Source organism: Bos grunniens, chromosome 1 (genome assembly GCF_055505025.1).
Source record: "Bos grunniens cultivar Pamir isolate PY7600 chromosome 1, Bosgru_T2T1.0, whole genome shotgun sequence".
NCBI lineage: Eukaryota > Metazoa > Chordata > Mammalia > Artiodactyla > Bovidae > Bos > Bos grunniens.
In genome coordinates this window covers 130,068,551-130,089,068 of record NC_141165.1, presented here as the reverse complement: position 1 = coordinate 130,089,068, position 20,518 = coordinate 130,068,551, and the positions used below count along the sequence as shown (strand labels likewise).

The 20,518-nt window shown below is 38.4% G+C and overlaps 1 protein-coding gene across 6 annotated transcripts in view; it reads right to left on the bottom strand.

The window, feature by feature from the left end:
* Positions 1-19,632, bottom strand: part of ROBO1 (roundabout guidance receptor 1) — a 1,296,447-nt gene extending 1,276,815 nt beyond the window's left edge. For all 6 annotated transcript variants that reach the window (XM_086411285.1, XM_086411320.1, XM_086411293.1 and 3 more), the window contains exon 1: positions 19,269-19,632. The gene's annotated coding sequence lies outside the window, so the exon portion shown is untranslated. The remainder of the gene's footprint in view (positions 1-19,268) is intronic.
* Positions 19,633-20,518: the final 886 nt, after the last annotated feature.

Sequence of the window (20,518 nt, the reverse complement as noted above, 5' to 3'; positions counted from 1 at the left end):
AAAACTCTTACTGTTAAATTTTAATACTTTAATATTTTTATTGAATTTATGTAGTATTCTATACTTCAGTAAACAAATGGAAACTGAGTTGGCCTTTAATTATCTGTAATTAAGTACAAATTTTATAGAACATTCATTATTTATGTTGCTTTGCATTCTCAAATGTGAATTGTTTATTATATTTTTGCATTACTACACAAAGTAAGTAACAGCTTGTTGCTCAGTTGTGTCCAACTTTTTGCTACCCCATGGACTGTAGCCCACCAGGCTCCTCTGTCCATGGGGATTCTCCAGGCAAGAATACTGAAATGGGTTTCCATGCCCTCCTTCAGGGGATCCTCCCAACCCAGGGATTGAACTTAGGTCTCCTGCACTGCAGACAGATTTTTTCTAGTTGAGCTACCAGGGAAGCCCATTAAAGGTATAAGTGAAGAATAAAGAACATTCCTCTCTCACTCGAAAAATCAAGGTCTTTTTAAATCATTTTTTAAAAACTATTTAAGGATAGCAGCCATATTTCAATTATCTTTTGAGTTATGTCTACAATAATAAAGTCAAGGGCTTACAAAGCAGTGACAATTGATTATTCAGATAATAAATTCAACAATCTTCCCTATTCATAAGACCATTAATGAATGGTCACAAAGTAGTATCCTATTTTATCCTATTTTTATTTTTTCCCAGAAGAAAGATGTGCAATCTTACCATTAAATTTAGAAGCTGGAATAAGCTAGGCAATGTCTTTGAACCCCCTCAATAATACATGAAATCTGATGTCCATTCAACAAAGGTGACGATTGAAGAATCAGCTGTATTCCAAGCATCATCACATGTGCAGATGAAACAAACAGAACCAATTTATGCCCCCAATTCTTCAGTATTCTTAGTTTAGAAGGGACACAAGCCTGTGCATTGCTATTTGATAGAATTCCTATTGCGGTTACAGGAACAATGCATTGTGGAATCAAAGAGGAAAAACCTACTACATTATTTCTGTCTGGTGAACTCCAGAAGTATCTCAAATGTGTATGTCACATGAGAGAGAGAAAGCCTTTGATCATTCTATTCATAGAGGAAAACATGTGAAATGATGAGTTGTGAAAAGTTCCTGCACACACCCCTTCACATATGTATTCAAAACATGTTTTTTAAAATAACTTCTTTCTGAAAAACACTCAGCTAACAACAGTGAAAATACTGAAATATGGATGCCTATCCTTTCCCCATGGTGTTGACAAACCATGGAAAAGACTGACAATGGATAATTGTGATTTTTTTTTGATTTTTTTTTTTTTTTAAAGGGAAAGCAGAGTACAGAAGGGACTTTAGAAGGTAGGGTATTTTGGTCAAGAAAAAGGAAATTGGTGAGGGAAAGAAATGTATCCAGATGGTAAAAGGTCTCATGAAGTTTGTTAATATATGTTAAGTTGTTTGGACTGTATTGTGCAGTCAATGGACAGAGTTTTTAATAAAGAGTGAAACAACTGATGGGATATTAGAAAGGTAACACTGACAGCATTAAACAGGAAAATGAATCAAAGAGAGACTAAATGAAGCAGAGAGACTCCTTGAGTCAGGGAGTCTGCCACAAAAGTTCCATGTGAGAGACAAGAACAGCCTGAGTAAACTTTCCTACAGAGGTGATGAAGAACAGAGGGAAGGAAAATGGGAAACATATTTCTGAGGTACTAATATAAGAAAGCTGAGCGCCAAAGAATTGATGCTTTTGAACTGTGGTGTTGGAGAAGACTCTTGAGAGTCCCTTGGACTGCAAGGAGATCCAACCAGTCCATTCTGAAGGAGATCAGCCCTGTGTGTTCTTTGGAAGGACTGATGCTAAAGCTGAAACTCCAGTACTTTGGCCACCTCATGCGAAGAGTTGACTCATTGGAAAAGACTCTGATGCTGGGAGGGATTGGGGGCAGGAGGAGAAGGGACCACAGAGGATGAGATGGCTGGATGGCATCACCAACTCAATGGACATGAGTTTGAGTGAACTCCGGGAGTTGGTGATGGACAGGGAGGCCCGGCGTGCTGCAATTCATGGGGTCGCAAAGAGTCAGACACGACTGAGTGACTGAACTGAATATAATAACAAAAATATCAATTCCCAAACATAAGGTGTTAGGAAAGTCACAATTTGAGAAACCATTGAACAGATTTTACTTATGAAACCTAGAGCAGTAGGGGGTGAGAAAAATTAAATAACCCACAGATTCTAGAAGGCAACTATTTGGGTGGTGATGGGTGAGTTTATTTTGGAAGAGGAGAAATCCCCAAGTGGCAATACGGACAGAAAAATGAAGTATGCAGTAAACCCTGGACAATGTCAGTTTAACTCTGGGGAGAGAGCTCCATGCCAGAAACAAAGACTTGAGTATCATCAAAATGTTTACTATAGAACAGTAGTTATCTTTTCTGCTCCTTAGAATCACCTAAGAAAATTTTTTTAGAAATTGACTACTGCTTCACATCCTAAGGGATTCTAATATAAGTCATTTGGAGTTCAGGTTAGACAATGGGATTACAAAAAAAGAGAAAAGAAAACAAAACTTTCTAGGTGACTTCAATGTGCTGTAAAGTTAAGAAACTTTGCCATGGAGGGACAAATTTGCATGAGGTATTTTAAAGTTAAGAATTTTAACTGGATTCTGGAGTCAAACAGAACAGTATTTGAATCAAAGCTCTGCTAGTTACCTATGAAACTGTACACATGAAAACCACGTTTCTTTTCTGGAGGACAGTAATGATATTGCCTATTCACTGATTTGAAGGATTATGTGCCAAAAAAGCAATGCTGAATGAGCCTCTGTAAATATCATCATGTACAAGCATTGTTATTAATTATTATTAATACCACATCATCTTATTCTCCATTATATAAAGATGGAAGGATTTTGAGCATAACTTTTCTATCATGTGAACATTCTCTGGCGTTACCCTTCTTTGGGATTGGAATGAAAACTGACCTTTTCCAGTCCTGTGGCTACTGCTGTTTCCCAAATTTTCTGACATATAACAGCATCACATTTTAGGATTTTAAATAGCTCAGCTGGAATTCCATCACCTCCACTATCTGTGTCTGTAGTAATGCTTCCTAAGGCCCACGTGATGTAAGACTCCAAGATGACTGACTCTAGATGAGTAACCACCACCAAAAATATATGTCCTTTTCATCATCCAGGATTGGCATGCAAAAGTAGGAAGTCAAGAGAAATATGGAAAAACAGGCAAGTTTGGTCTGGGAGTATAAAATAAAAGGGAAACACTAACAGAGTTTTGTCAATAGAACACACTGGTCATAGAAAACTCCCTTTTCCTGCAACACAAGAACAACTCTGATGTACATAATGTGGACATCATCAGATGTTCAATATTGAACTCAGATTGATTATGATCTTTATAGCTCAAAATCCTTCAAGTTGGGCTTTAGCAATACATGAATTGAGAACTCCCCAGTGTACAAACTGAATTTCAAAGAGGCAGAGGAACCAGAGATCATGTTGCCAACATTCACTGGCTCATGGAGAAAACAGGGGAGTTCTAGAAATACATTTAATTCTGCTTCATTAACTTTGATAAAGGCTTTGACTGTGTAGATCACAACAAGTTGTGGAACATTCTTAAAGAAGACAGACACCTTACCCGTCGTCTAAGAAACCTGTAAGCAGGTCAAGAAGCAACAGTTAGAACCAAACATGGAACAACAGATGTTCAAAATTGGGAAAAGAGTATGACAAGGCTTATTTAACTTATATACAGAGTATATCAATGCCAGAATGTGAAATGCCAGACTGGATGAAGCACATGCTGGAATCAAGACTGATGGGAGAAATATCAACAACCTCAGATAACCTGATGATACCCCTCTAATGGCAGAAACCAAAATGTGTCCTTGAGGAGGGTAAAAGAGGAGAGTGAAAAAGCTGGCTTAAAACTCAACATTCAAAAAACTAATACCATGGCCTCTGGTTTCATCACTTCATGGCAAATAGATGTGGAAAAAGTGGAAGAAGTGCCAGATTTTATTTTCCTGGGTTCCAAAATCTCTGTGAATGGTGACTGTAGCCATGAAATTAAAAGACACTCACTCCTTGGAAAGAAAGGTATGACAAACCTAGACAGCATATTAAAAAGCAGAGCCACCACTGTGCCAATGAAGGTCCATATGGTCAAAGCTGTGGTTTTCATGGTAGTCATGTATGGATGTGAGAATTGGACCATAAAGAAGACTGAGTGCCAAAGAGTTGAAGCTTTTGAACTGGTGCTGAAGAAGGCTCTTGACAGCACCATGGACTATAAGATCAAACCAGTCAATCCTAAAGGCAGTCAGTCCTGAATATTCAATGGAAGGACAGATGCTGAAGCTGAGGCTCCAATACTTTGGCCACCTGATGTGAAGAGCCAACTCATTGGAAAAGACCCTGATGCTGGGAAAGATTGAAGACAAAAGGAGAATAGGATGGCAGAGGATGAGATGGTTAGATAGCATTAGCGAATCAGTGGACATGAGTTTGAGCAAACTCAGGGAGATAGTGGAAGACAGAGGAACTTACCATACTTCAGGCCATGGGGTTGCAAAGAGTTGGGTGTGACTTAGCGACTGAACAACATTTTTTTTTCCCCCAGCAGAGGCAGTTTTACTTAGATATAGGGGATTTAACAACAAATTTTTAAGGGAAATTTTTTTGAAGGACTTTTGTTTTCCTTGAGTGGAAATAATTATAAAAATGAGTAAAGGAGCCAGAGAATGAAAAGGTTGAAAATACAGGTAAGGGGAAAATGGACAACTTCTTACCCCAATGAGAATGACTGTCTTAGAAGAGAAGAAAAATAGATTTTTCTGAGACAACTGTGTGTGAACAGGTGTTACATATAATTGGAGAAGTGGAAAAGAAAGAAGAGAGAAAACCCTACTGATACTGTTGGGCAGGAGCTACTCCATGCTAGAACTTGAATTTACTGAGGGTGGAGATCACTTTCATTCACTTCCACACCATTTAATATCCAGTACCCTGCAGCATAGAGATCAGTATTTAATATATGTTTGATGAAGTGAACTATGACTTGTTCATGCTTATTCTGGGAAAGTAAGTAATGGAGGACAAGAATTTCAATGTAAAACAAAGATCCAATGGGAAATTTCCTGTATTCTCTATGTCATCTCTTCTATTTATTATTATTTCCTGGTGTATTTTTATGTCATGTCTTTTATTTTTTTCCTTTTCAATACAAATTTTATTTTATATTACAGTATCGTTGATTCATACCATTATGTTAGTTTCAGGTGTACAGCAAAGTGATCCAGTCATATAGGCATATATATCCACTCTTTTATAGATTCTTTTCCCATTGAGGTTATCACTGAATATTGAGTAGAGTTTCCTGTGCTATGCAGTAGATCCTTGCTGACTATCTATTTTATATATAGTACTGTTCATATGTTTATCCCACCCTCCTTGTTTATCCCTCCCCTCGCACCTTTCCCTTTTGGTAACTATAAGTTTGTTTTAGAAGTCTGTAAATCTGTTTCTGTTTTGTAAGTAAGTTCATTTGTATCATTTTTTTTAGATTCTGCATATAAGTAATATATGATATTTGTCTTTGTCTGACTTATTTCACTTAGTATGATAATTTCTCTTTTAAATTATTTCTCGTTTCAGAAAGAGTGGAGAATCTTAATGGAGAAAGAATGAAAATGAAAGAAAGATGAAATAAAATACAAAGTGGGGATCTAATGTACACAATGATTCTTATAGTTAAAAATATGGTTCTGTATACTTGACACTTGCAAGTGAACCCGAAATGTTCTCATCACAATGAAGAAATAGTAATTATGTCATGTAATAAAGGTATTAATTAATGCTATGGTGGTAATCATTTTGCACTATATAAGTGTATCAACTCAACATTTTATTACCTTAAAATTGTGCAATGTTATATACCTTCTGTGTCTCAATTAAAAATCCATAAAGTAGGTGAACCGTAAGGGGATAGGCAAAGCTGTATGGCTTTACGACAAAATATTTCTTTGCTTCTCTGGCAGTAGCAACTAAAGTAAAATAAATAATATATTCACTATTATATTAGCTATAACTACAGCTCTAGAAAAATACACAAATTATTTTCTGATATATTCCCTGACCTCTGCTCAAGCTCTCATACCAGGATACCACTTTAAAATAGCTTTCTATATACTCCCAAATTATCTTACTGTGCTCAGAATGAAAAAGATTGATTAATCTGTCTAGTCAGAATATTATTCTAATACACTAATAAAGCTGGACTCTTCTTTCTACACTCTTGCACTCACTAATCTGAATTCAGTTCAGTGGAAAAACACCTGCAATCAACAGCATTTGGCAAAAGAGCAAAACCGAGTCAATCCAATGTATTACCTTCCTAGAAAAATAATTTACACAGCTCAATGTCTGTTTGCATGGTATATGAATATCTTTGTTTCTGAGTAATGTACCAAGTAAAGTAAATTTCAGGATGTTTTTTCTTTTAATTTTTATTTCATATTGGAGCATAGTTGATTAGCAGTGTTGTGTTAGTTTTTCAAGTGTACAGCAAAGTGATTCACTTATACATATACATGTATCTATTTTTTTTCGAATTATTTTCCCATTTAGGTTATTACAGAACATCGTGCAGTATTCCTTTGCTATATAGTAGGTCCTCATCGGAGGTCCATTTTAAATATAGCAGTGTGTTCAGGATGCATTTTATGTATGATAGATCATCATCTATGAAGAAGAGTTATCCATTAGATGCCAAGTTGCACCTGCCTAGAAAATTTAATGGTATAGAATAGGAGGGTGGGTTAAAACAATATTATATAAGAGGGTAAATCATCACATTAAGGAAAGAAAACACAAAAGGGGAGGATATGACGCTTGCTTTTTTCCCCAGCATTGAGAGCAATCAGTGTTCTTACCATCACTACAATAAGACCTTTCCTTGTACACATCCTGCCCCCCAAGGAGTCAGCAAAGGAGCAGATGCTCCATAATCTGCAATTCACGATAACCGCATACATTTGTGTCACTGGAGTAATCCCATTCGATCATTTGGTCTTTGATCTAGCAGTTTGCATGTACAGGTGGCTAAGGCATTGCCTTACTAGCCACTTTGTATCAACCCCAATACAAAGTCCTCCTGGGCTTCACATTTACTTCACTGCATCCAGTTATGCAGTGATTTCATTCCAAAACCTCCATCACACCTCAGCAGCTGTCATCTCCAGAAGCACAGTGCTCACTGTTAAGGGTTTCTTCCCTCCCTTTATTAAATGTGCTTGTTTAATAGAGTACATCCCACAGACCAGATGCACTGCATGTATGTTCATTGTCTATAAAAGTTCTTTTGGCTGATCACCTTTCTCAATGTTAATAAGCAGAGAGACTATTCTATGGGGTTGTGTTTAACGTTCTAAAGGGCGTTGAGAGGCCACATTGGAAGGATGAATATTTTTCTAAGAGATGAAAGTGTCCAACCACACGTTACCTTAATAAATATTTATTAAAGTAATTTTTCATGTGGTAAAACATACATATCATAAAGTTTAACATTTTCACCTTTTAAAGTATACAACTGCTGCTGCTGCTGCTAAGTCACTTCAGTCGTGTCCGACTCTGTGCGACCCCAGAGACGGCAGCCCACCAGGCTCCCCCGTCCCTGGGATTCTCCAGGCAGAACACTGGAGTGGGTTGCCATTTCTTTCTCCAATACATTCACATTGTTGAGGAACCATCACTCCTATCCACTTCCAGAACTTTCTCATCATCTTAAACTGAAAGGCTATACTCATTAAACAATAGCTCCCATTCCTTCCTACCTCAGCCCTTATAACCACTACTCTACTTACTGTCTCTCTGGATCTGACTAGTCTAAGTACATCATGTAAGTGGAGTCCTACCATTTTTATTCTTTTATGTCTTGCAAGGTCAATTAACACAATGTTTTCAAGATTCATCTATATTGTACCGTGTATCAGAGACTGTTTCCTTTTAAGACTGAATAATATTCACTTGTAGGTATATAACATATTTTGATTATCCGTTTCTATGTTGAAAGATATTTAAGTTCTTCTTACATTTTGAGAATTGTGAATAATGTCAATATGAGCATGGCAGCAAAAATATGTATTGCATTCTCTGTTTTCAATCTTTTGGATATATACCTAGAAGTGGGGTTGTTAGATCCTATGGTAATTCAGCTTAGATTTTTGAGGGACCACCATTCTACTTTTCATAATGACTGCATCCTTTTACATTCCCATCAGTAATGCACAGCAGTTCTAGTTCTTCCACATTCTTATCAACAGGTTTTTTGTTGTTGTTGTTTGTTTTCTTTCTCTCATTCTTTTGGATAATAGTCACCTAATGTATCAGGTCAGTTAACATAAAATTAAATTTGTATTTATGTATTAATATAAAATTAAGTTCCTCATCTGAATAAATCTCAGTCTTAAGGGATAGAATTATTACCAATGGCTCAATCCTATTCTTGTATGCTTTTGTCTTAAAAGATGATGTTTGCTATACTGCCATCTCAGGTAAGCAAGTCTTGGGTGAATATCTAAGGAATTCACCAAAGATAAACTTGAATACTCCCTTTGGTTTCTTTGGTGTTTTATATTGTTATTATCTTCTTGGTCAAGTTGAGATTATCTGTTTCTCTCCATAAAGCTGTGAAATGATCCTCAAAACACAGTCATAGATACAATCCAACACAATGGCATATGTCCATTGCAAAGCAAATGTTACTAGCCTATCCTGTGGAATTCATTCATTCATCCATTCATTCATTTGTCCTAAATTCTACTGTACAAGCACCTACAATGACAGAAGTATTTTATATCTGCCATACCGAATATGTTAGCCACTAGAGAAGGCAATGGCACCCCACTCCAGTACTCTTGCCTGGAAAATCCCATGGACGGAGGAGCCTGGTAGGCTGCAGTCCATGGGGTCGCTAAGAGTCAGACACGACTGAGCGACTTCCCTTTCACTTTTCACTTCCATGCATTGGAGAAGGAAATGGCAACCCACTCCAGTGTTCTTGCCTAGAGAATCCCAGGGACGGGGGAGCCTGGTGGGCTGCCGTCTCTGGGATTGCACAGAGTCGGACACGACTGAAGCGACTTAGCAGCAGCAGCAACAAGATATATGTGACCACTGACTACGTAAAATGTTACTATTTCAACTGAAACTTAAAATAATTAAACTTGAATTAAATATTAATTAATTAATATAATTAAATATTCAGTTCCCCTGTCACACTCTCTACATTCCAAGTTCTCACTAGGCACAAACAACTGGTGGCTAAAGTGTTAGACAGTGAAGGTTTAGCTGGATACACTGTGAAATTGTTTATCATCCTTCTCCTATTTTATCAAAGTTTGGTCATTAAAACACATAAATATTTCTTGTAATAAAGGGTAATACATGTAAGTGCTAAGACCTACTGAAACACAAATGAGAGACTAGCTTCCTGGGGGGAAATTAGGAAATGCTTTCAAAAAGAGGTAATAATTAAGTTATACTTTGAAGTTAAGTTATATTAAGTCATATAATGAATCATCATAATATATGAATCATATGAATCATCCATATGATTATGGATGATTAAGGATGATGACTCTTTATTAGAGAAGAAAAAGGATATTTAAAGTAGAGAGAAAGGCAAAGGCAATGAGTTGGAATCAAAATGGTGTTTTGAAGGATAGTGAAGTGTGGGGTATATTAAAAGAGATGCTACACCTAGGCAGAAGTGAGAGAAATGGAAAAAAGTTAGAACAGTAATCCAGAACATGAGTGTGAAAAGCAATACACTGGAGTAATTCAGACTTGAAACATGTATAGCAGCAACAAAAGAATGAATAAGCAAGAGTGCATCATGAGTTTGTTCATTTCCTAAAACAGTTCCTTTCCTCCATCAACATTATCATAAAGAGCTCTAATTAAAAAGACTTGAAATTAATGGCTTGGTTGTAATTTGTATCAGAGAAGGCAATGGCAACCTACTCCAGTACTCTTGCCTGGAAAATCCCATGGACGGAAGAGCCTGGAAGGCTGCAGTCCATGGGGTCGTGAAGAGTCCCCCACGACTGAGCGACTTCACTTTCACACATTGGAGAAGGAAATGGCAACCCACTCCAGTGTTCTTGCCTGGAGAATCCCAGGGACAGAGGAGCCTGGTGGGCTGCCGTCTATGGGGTCGCACAGAGTCGGACACGACTCAAGTGACCTAGCAGCAGTAATTTGTATCTGATGTAGATTTTTTTTTTTTAATTTTACCTTTCTTCAGGGGAACTTATAAGTAAAAGTTTCTCTCATTGGCTAAAGTAGGTCATTCTTAAACCGTCTTAAATAACTACCCAATACTTAAATAATCTAAGACTTGCTTAGCACAAACCATGTTTGTTTGTTATTCTGTTGTTCACTGCAGAATAAAAAGCAAATCATTACAGAAACAGCCTATGAGGGTATAGAAGCTGGAGTAGTTGTTTTACAGTCCTCTTAGATTCTCATTCCAGAGTAAAGTTTAATATACTATGTACACAGTATACTAATATACTATGCTGCAGAGCACTACAACAATTTCCATTCTGAATTTTTGTGATTGGATTAATATTTTAGAGTGCTTATTCAACTACACATTGATCAGAAACTCTTGGCTGTTGTGCTAAAATGCTCTGCCTCTGGCTTATAATTCACCTGGCAAATGGTCAATCATGCTTCATCCTAGAGTGAGTCATGATTCTTACTTTGATCTATTGAAGTATATTTCTAAGATCTACCTTTGCTAGAGTCCTATGAAAAAAAAAAAGTACTTCTTTGGGATATTAATTAATATGCTCTATAAAGAACTAAAACTAAAATGAATGATTATAGGCATAGCTTATTACACATGAGCAGTTTTCCATACTATTTAAAAAGATTATACAGTTTGTCGTAAAAGGCAATTCTTTAATTCTGGCTGAATATACACCTATTTTGGTTGAAATCTTAATTAATGCTTTTAATTCTGGTTCGTTAACATTGTAATGATTCAGTAAGAAGATGATCCACATCCCAACCTGGCAGAAATGACCAGAAAAATGTCTCAAATGAGGACAGATGCGAGGTAGTCTTACAAGCAAAAAAAGTAATTCATCCACACATGGAACATTTGTATATGACAGACTCATTTTTGTAGCATATGGAAACTAAAACCAGTTCCAGATAGATCTTATACCTGATTGCAAAAACCAAAATTTTTAAAACTTTTGGGAAAAAACATATGAGAATATTTTATGATTTCATGATAAGAAATGATTTCTAAAACAAGATGTTATAAGGAGAAGCCATAATGAAAAATTTGTACTACTTTTAATGAAACACAATAAATATATACGTGTGTGTGTGTGTATATATATATATATATATACACCTAATATATATTTAGTAAAAGACACTAGGTTAAAAAAAGAAAAACATAAGATAGAGCTGAGGAAAAAATATTGACAATGCATATATCAAAAATGAATTAGAATACAGAATAAAGAAATATCTAATAAATCTATACGAGAAAGATAAAGGCCTCAGTACCTGTAAAATATATGGCTAAGCAATTCACAGTAGAGGAAATGTGAATTTTCAATGGAAAGATGCTCACTGCACATATAATCAAAGAAGACAAATTAAAGCCATGCAACTGATAAATTTTAAAAAGTAACAATTTCACACACTCAGCAGATTCATAAGGTTATTTGCCTTTAGTGATTTCACTTCCTTACAGTATGAAATGATGAAGGTTGATAAAAGGATAATTACATTTAAAAAAATAATAAAGAACAGGAAAGGAAAGCTAAAAGAAACAGCAGCTCTAATTTATTTCTCTGTGAGAGTCTCAGGTCTTCTTAAGTGTTTTCCTGTTTTGGCTCTTCAAATCCAGCCTAAGCTAAAATGAAAAGGTATGGAAGGTGCTGTTACACATATGCACAGTTCCCAAAGAACCCAGTAGGGTAAAGACCAAACGGAAGCAAAACTAAAAGAAGATAAATCAGGAGAGCTGGGTTCGATCCCTGGTTTGGGAAGATCCCCTGGAGAAGGAAATGGCAACGCACTCCAATATTCTTGCCTGGAGAATCCCACGGACAGAGGAGAGCCTGGTGGGCTATAGTCCTTGCGGCTGCAGAGTCAGACATGACCGAGCGACTTTCACTCACTCACTCAAAAAGTAACAATATTAAATGTTGACAAGAATAGATCGAATGGTAGTTCTCATAAATGTACTTGCAAATTACAAATGCTGAAAGCCTACATGGGTTTTGGGCAATATCTGAAAAAAGGAAAGATGTAAATTCCACATTATCAATCAGTCTCACTCATAAGCATATGCCTTAAATAATCTTGAATATTTGCACAGTAATAAGTGTAATAATTCAGAATGATTATTTATATGGTGTTTATTACAGTGGGAAATTAGAAATGCTTACTAATGAGGCCAAGAATAGTGGGTAGCCTATCCCTTCTCCAGCAGGTCTTCCCAACCCAGGAATTGAACCAGGGTCTCCTGTATTGCAGGCAGATTCTTTACCAACTGAGCTATCAGGGAAGCCCACTAATGAGACAGGGAAAAGTAAATTGTAGTAGGTTTATAAAATGGAGTACTATACAGTAATAAAAATTAATGAAGTTGATTATTCTATACCAACTTGAATAAATCACATGAAATTATACTTCCAAGGAGGTATACAGTATGCTGCAATGTTTATAAATATTTTACTTATTTAATACAATACTGTATGATTGAAGGGGGATAATACACATAGTAAATTCACAAGGAATGGTCTGGGAATCATAATATCAAATTTACAACACTGGTTACCTCTTGGAGGGAGATGCAGTCTGAAAAAGTACATTGAGGGCTTCAATTTTATGTTTAATACATAATTAATCTGGGTGGTAACTCAAAGACTTTTGTTTCAGCATTTTCTATGTCTTTTCCAAGTGAATATGACATAATCATAAAAAGTCAGAGTCATTAAAAGTTCCAAGTACTCTGAACAGCAATACTTCAACTCTAAAGGCCATCTTAGGTGACTTTTAAAACTCTGTTCTTGAGAAGGGTGCCTTTCTGATGCAGGGCTCTTTCATTTCGGTAAGAATGAATCATATAATTTGACTATACTGTCTAATCAAATCTTTCTCTGAAACACAGTAATCTAAGAAACTATGTTCATAGCTCTCAATAAGACATAAGAAGCTATGTTGATGATTCCTCTCCCAACTGCTAAATTAATCTCCATATTGACCTGGCTAGGCTGAGGAATAATCATTGTGATAAACTCTTAAGTGCCTAGTTACACCTGAAATGCTTGCTAAAATGTAGATTACAGAATCCCAATCCCATATGTTCTAATGTATTAAATCTAGTAGAGCTAAGGAGTCTAGGGAGTAGTATTTTAAGTCATTTTTGTTAATTTGGAGGTCTTCTTGGTTCAATGGACAAAGTTTGAGAAAAGCTGCTTCAAGGAATTCACAGTCTCATGTTGTAAATGAATAAACAAATTCAATGGAATTTTGGAGCTATTATTGAGAGGATAAAAAGATTTAAATCTATTTGCTTAACAGAAAACTCTTCAAAAGAGAAGTGATGACTGATTCATATTTTCAAAAGTCACCCAAGAATCAAGAAAGTGAGAACTAATCTGGGCAGAAGTTCTAACATAAACAAAAGCAGAGAGTTATGACATATCATGAATATTTGAGAAAATGAAAGTCAATTTTCACAATGATTGGCAAAGTGAAAGTTGTTCAGTTGTTTCCGACTCTTTGCGACTCCATGGACTATATTCTCCAGATCAGAATACTGGAGTGGGTAGCCTTTCCCTTCTCCAGGGGATATTCCCAACCCAGGGATCAAACCCAGGTCTCCCACATTGCAAGCAGATTCTTTACCAAGGATATTGGACTGGGTAGCCTATCCCTTCTCCAGGGGATCTTCAAACCCAGGAATCGAACCAGGGTCTCTTGCATTGCAGGCAGATTCTTTATCAACTGAGCTATGAGTGAAAGTTGAAGACTAAAGAGAGGAATTCTGGGTCCAGATGATTGAGTACCTTGAATAATATAAGGGGTTTGGGTTTCATGGTTTGTGCTCTAGAAAGAAGACTTTGCAGACATAATGTACATGAATTCAAGTGGGGCAAGAATGGAGGTGAGGTAATGGCTTAGAAGGGGGATCCTAGAAAGCATGAGTAGGAACAGGTGGCAGGTCTGTCTCTGGGAAGAAGAGATTATGTTTAAGAAAAAGAAAGTCATCAGTACATGTTTTTTCCTCACTGTTTGAATATAGTTGATAAGGCAGTGAAGTGTTAGTTGCTCAGTCATGTCCAATTCTCTGCGATGCCATGGACTATCACCTGCCATGGAATTCTGCCCATGGAATTTTCCAGGCAAGAATACTGGAGTGGGTAGCCACTCCCTTCTCCAGAGGAGCTTCTGGACATGGGGGTTGAACCCGGGTCTCCCGCATTGCTGGTGAATTCTTTACCATCTGAGCCACCAGGGAAGCCAGAGGAATATATCAAAGAAGGCTGGATGCATAATGTGCTACTTATGACTGGAAATCTGAGTAAAAGAGCAGTTTGGCAAGAGAGATAATGTATGTGGCTTCAAATGGTTTCTTCTATTATATTTTCCTTTAAAATATTTGTAATTTATCTCTACATGAAGATGTCAAGTAATTCCTTGACAATATAGACATGGCATTCAGGAAAAATATATGGACTAAAGATATAAATTTTTGATTTCATTATTAAAACTCTAGATATACATCTTACTATATAGGGTGACTGAAGAGAATGAGAAGACAATAAGGGCTAAATTTAGTACAATAATTAGAAAATAGAAAATTACAGTTGACAGATAATTTATGTAAAATATATAATACAAATTAAAACCAAATTAGATGGCAGACAGAATTGATTGGGAATTTCAGAGGTGTTTAAAAACTATGAGGGTTGGAACAGATAGAGAAATTTCTTAGTGGAGGAGAAATATCAATCTTTTGGATAAATGAATAGAGTTTAGCCAAGAGAAAGGCAGACTCTTCCAGATTAGAGAAGCCATGTGTGCAGAAATGTGAAGGTAGAGCTTCACAATTTTCAATCTGAAAATTACTTGATGGATTCTTCCCAGAAAGCTTGGCTATATTTGTCCACATATCAAAGCAAATGATGAAGGCTCTGTTTCATTCCTGTTTTCTGATTTCGAAAGATGACGGTACAGTTGGGGTGGGGGTTAGAGGTGGAGCTTTCATACTAAAGAAGCTATGGCTGTGACATCCTTGGAAAGTTGTTAATACTGTTTATAGATGACTGATCTAGGGGAAATGCAAAGAATAGTTCGACATGGAAAAAAAGATATTTAAGAGACTCAGAAATTATAACTGCTGAAACACAATTTTAATTTTTTTTTTAATATGAGGGGAAAAAATAGGTCCACGGCATGCAGGAAAAGCATGTACTATGCTATAAAAAAGAGCTTGTTTCTAATAGTGAATCTGCCTTTTATTTGCTCAATGGTTATGTATATTTTGTTTAACCTCTCTGAGATTCAATCTTTTTATAAGTTAAAGAAATCTAATAAAGTCTACTTCAAAAGGGTACTGTAAGGATTGAATGCAATATCTGTGGCAACAAGAGTGTCTAACACTGTGTCTACAGTTTCCTCAGTTACTCTTCTAGGAACTTTATTTCCTATAGGATTAGGATAACTGGCTGGTCCATATAGAACTATGTTTTAGGTATAAACATGAAAGTATCAATAATATTATTGCTCACTCAATTCAATAGCAGATTTATAGAGATAAATGATAGTGACCAGGTCAGAATTCTCACCTACTAAATGATATTATGTTTTTTTTTTTTCTGAATTCACAGATCTCAGAGAAAGAGAAAAATAAGTTGAGTTTTCTGGGTGATAAGGAAGGGTTCATTCTCTAGCGTATTGGATGGAACCTCACCTCAAGTTACATTTCAAATGGTGCATTGCACCTGCTCATTTATCAAGCTGCCAAGGGCTAGCTTTGCTGTCTTGCTTTTTTTCTGTTAAAATTCACATCTTTGCACTGTCTTGAATTGCTTAATCTCATAATGTAAGTAACACATTAAATCTTGCCCAAATAAAAATAACTCCTAATGTATCAAGTTTAGACAATGCCAAAAGGTGTGATCACTCAGCTGAGTCTAATGTTAGTTTCCAAATAGGGCATGCAAGTGTATAGCTTCCCATTCATTTCTGATCAATGCTATTTTTCTTTGAATTAAATCTTAAAATTTAAAATAAAAGACCTATACAAATCAATATAATTTTCTTTGGAGATATTAGGATATTGTTCTTTACTGTGTACCATATAGGGCAAGAGAAAGTAGGCTTTAAACCTATAAGACACTCTGGGCAGCTCAGAGTCTCTCCTCCAACCCACACTCAAAACAGGTGCTCTACTGCTGGAAATCACTAACCTTTTGCCAGAAAAAGCCTAGAAGATGATAACACTGGTTCAAGGACAGGGTAAGGGAAGGGAAGTAAAAGGAAGTAAGTGGGAAATTATAGCAAATGTGATTAACAGCTGTTTTCTAGAGCAAGCCTCTGTCAGGGATCTGCAGCTGTGTCATTGTACTTCAATTCTTCAGATTATACAAGAAGATGCATAAAGCAAAAGATACATGGAGAAAGTAAAGGAAGTCCAAAGAAAGGTTAAAGCAAGTCCAAAATCCGTGGCAACATACGCCCTCACTCCCTACTTATTCTTCAGCTTTATCTTGTCCCTCTCTTTTGGGAAGAAGCTAGATGCCTAAGAAACAAAGTCCTCCTACTCCCTAGGTATCAGTTCTGAGTTGCTGCTGTTGATGATTTTGGTATTTTTTCTGGTTTTGGAGAGAAAGGGAGGGGGTTGCTGGAACACCAGCAGATCCTTTAATAAATGCCTTTAATAAAATCAACATGCTGTATGCCTTCCAGAATGCTTTCTAAAGAGCTACATGTACCTCCTCAAGATATAGAGGAGATACCAGGATATGGCTGGAAAACTAAGTTGCTCAAAATACTGGGTTCTAAGAGCATCCAATTTGGGTTTTAAAGCCTAGCTGCCAGGTTTCTAGTTGTCTGCCTTATATAAGGGTGGATTCCCAAAATATTATGTTTAATATTACATCCTACTTGCCAAATAACCACAATGAAATGTAGTACAATGATATTATTGTCTTATCCCACATGCTCAGAAGAGTGTTATTTCCTCTGAAAGATCCCCTTCAAGCAACTAAACATCCCCATGTGAACATTCCATAGGTCCTGAATTTCTGCCCCTTCCTCCAAGTGCTCATGAGGGGTTGGCAATACACGTTCGAATTAAACAATCTCCCACCACTACTTGGAAATACAGTCTCTTCACAGCCCTTTGTAACACAGAGCTTGGTAACAATCACTTAAAAAGAAACAGAGCCTATGACCCAGAGGAATATACAAGGTCAGGCAACTCCCGGTGGGGGTGAGAAAAGGTGGGAGGTGCTGAGGTCAGGGTTAAATGACACTGCCAAAAGAAGTCCCCCGGCCCGGCCACCTCCTTCCTTCATTGCTAGGAGGAGTCTCCAGTGAGCTCCGGCTTTTAGAAGCCTGCCCCCTTCGTGCCGCAGAAAGGTTAGGAAGCGCTTTTCAAAGCCGCATCTAAGGCAAGCCCAGTTAAAAGAGCCAAGGAAAGCCTGGCCCATGACCAGGATTGGCCCAAATCACTTGCTGCCTTTCTCTTCTCGCAGCCTCATTAGCGCTTCCCTTCTTTCCTCGTCGTCCTCTTTACCCTTAGAGTGCGGGTCCCGCTGGGACTCGGGGGTCACCCTACGGTTAGCGCCTGCAGCTCAGACCCCGGGCTGGGCTGAGATGTTTTAGCATCCCGTCTGCCTATCCCACCTGTCTGCCTGCGGCACAGTGACCCCTGGAAGGATAACGCGGGACCTCTGCGCCCAGGTGTGCGCGTCCTGCGCCGGCCCCTCGGGGACCTCGCGGCATGCGGCTGCAGGATGCAAGCGGCCTCCGCAGCGCTGGAACCCCCGGGCGGAACGGCCGCCCGGGCTGCGGCAGCGAGCTTGCCTCACGCTCCCTGCTTCGCCCGTCCCGCGGGCTATGCCCGCCTCTCCCCATTGTGTCCGCAGCGCTGCGGGGCTGAGCAGTGCGCCCGCGGCACCCGCGCCAACCCCGGAGCTCTAGACAGCAAGAGCCCGGGAGTGAGAGAGAGCAGGGAGAAGGAGCCAGAAGGGACCCCAGAAGGGCTCAGCGCTTCATCAATAATACAGAGGTGACTGGACCCCCCCTGCAATACATTTTCCAGTTAAACGCGATCAACTGGAGCGCTTCCTGGCACGTCCCACGCGTGTGGTTTTTGTGTGTGAAAGATGGGACGCACCTTGTTCATTCATCTATCTGAGCTTCTTCTTCCGCTCTCCTACAGAAAAAGCCCCCTCCTCCCCGCCTTAGCTTTAAACCGCCACCTTCTCCACATCAGCACTCCATTTCCAGGCCCAAACTGCAGGTTGAAAACGCAGATCTGGAAAGACTCCCCTATATACCCTGAAGAGTTTACCAAAATTCACCCAGTAATGCTGATTTTCAAAGCCCCCCTTTTCATCCCCCTTCTTGGAGAATGCTTTCAAAGTTTGGGAGCCTAAATGGCCCTGGACCCGGAGGTTTCTGCACCCCTGTCCGCATCATGAACCGCGGCGCGGTCAGAGACACCGAGATTACGCCGCAAAGTTGCCCAGCATCAACCCAGCAGGCCGCTGATGCTAGGAGCATCCTTCGAAGCAGTTCTCCGGTGTGTCCCCAGGAAGCCCAGATGCCCGACGGAATCTCCCAAACAAGGATTCATCCAACCACCTACAACAGACACAAATTGCGGAAACTTCTTTGTGAAGCCATCTCAAGCCCACACTGAAGGGACACTCAGCACAACTTGCAAGGAAATAAATACACATCTCATCCCTGCGGGGAAACTTGTTGAATCCCGCCCGAGCGTAAGGCTGCAATTTCCGATGTAGCCTGAAGGTTTTTGATTCTACCCGCAAAGACCCCGGTGCATCCGTCACAATTTCTGGACAAACTGCAGGGTCCTTTACGCACCCATTCTACACTCCCGCCACCACCGCTGTAAAACGGAGCGTGTACCTCTAGACAATTCGAAAGCCGGCTGTCACTTCCTTTGCCATCGTTTGGGAGACTTACCCTTTGATACGACTGTTTTCCTCGATCTAGCGGCTCCGGGGTGCAGGCGCAGTCCTCCCAACTTTGCTGGGCACCGAGACCTCCCCGACTTTATTAACCAAGCAAAAGCTGCCTGTGACTTACAAATGTTAAGAGTGGAAAATAGGGAGTGATTGAAGTCGGGTTTCTTCTCGGTATCAGTACCCTGAAAAAATCCAATCCTTCTTCAGTAGAGAATTCTTTCAACCCCGTTATCTCTATTACTATTAATGCGCAGAGCAGAGGGCACTGCATGCAAATAGGTGCAAGTGCGCGCTTCTATTGGTGGCTGCGGAGGCCCCTGGGTCCTACTGCTCAGGCTCTAAACTACACAGCAACACTACACACGCAGCTTCGGAGGCGCGGAGGGGAAAATGGATTTAATTGATTCGTTACCTCTGGTATTGTAACGCCTGCTGCGATGTTTAACAGAGCGGGGGTGGGGGGGAACCCTCACATTTAAACTCATGTCTTGTGATCTATCATTTCATATATGCCTTTAATTGCCTGTGTGGAGTGGCTTTGAACATACAAAGGCTTTTTAAAAGAACCCTTTCTGAAGAAAATTCACACAGATGCATTTGGCAGGAAAACCCTCCTTTTTTTCCCCTTTTTTTCCTGTCATGCCTTATTCGGATGTAAATCCCGGAAATATTTATATAGTCAGATACTTCTGCCTTTCACTTAAAATAGCATCTAGTTTTATTCTTGATAGTGCATGGCTACTCTAAATAACTTATACAGGTTAAAATGGCAGAAGCTAAAATGTGAATGTTAAGATATTTGGGATCTATTTTTTTTTTTTAATATTCCTGAAAAAAAAAAGGCATCCATGATAATGCCATGGGCATCTTTTTTTCTTTAATTTTGCAAATTAAGAAATTCAGAAATATTTTATGAGTATTGACTCCCAAATATAAATCAACATAAAGATATTGATAATGTCACAATATGTCAAGCATTCACTATTAATTGCCACATTTTCTTTTTACAGTTTCTCTCTTCGTGAGCCCATTAGTGATGGAAATTGGCACAAGGAGATTTAAAGTGAGGCAGGCCTGTGGTGACTAGCAATTTGAAATATTGTAACGTGGTGCAAAAACCACTCCAGTACATCATCATTAAAGGTAACTGTGTTTAAAATTAGAGTATTAATAGCTGAATCTTAATATATATGAATTTAAAGCCCTTAATCATGTTTTGCTCTGACCTTTAATTTTTTGGAAGGAAAG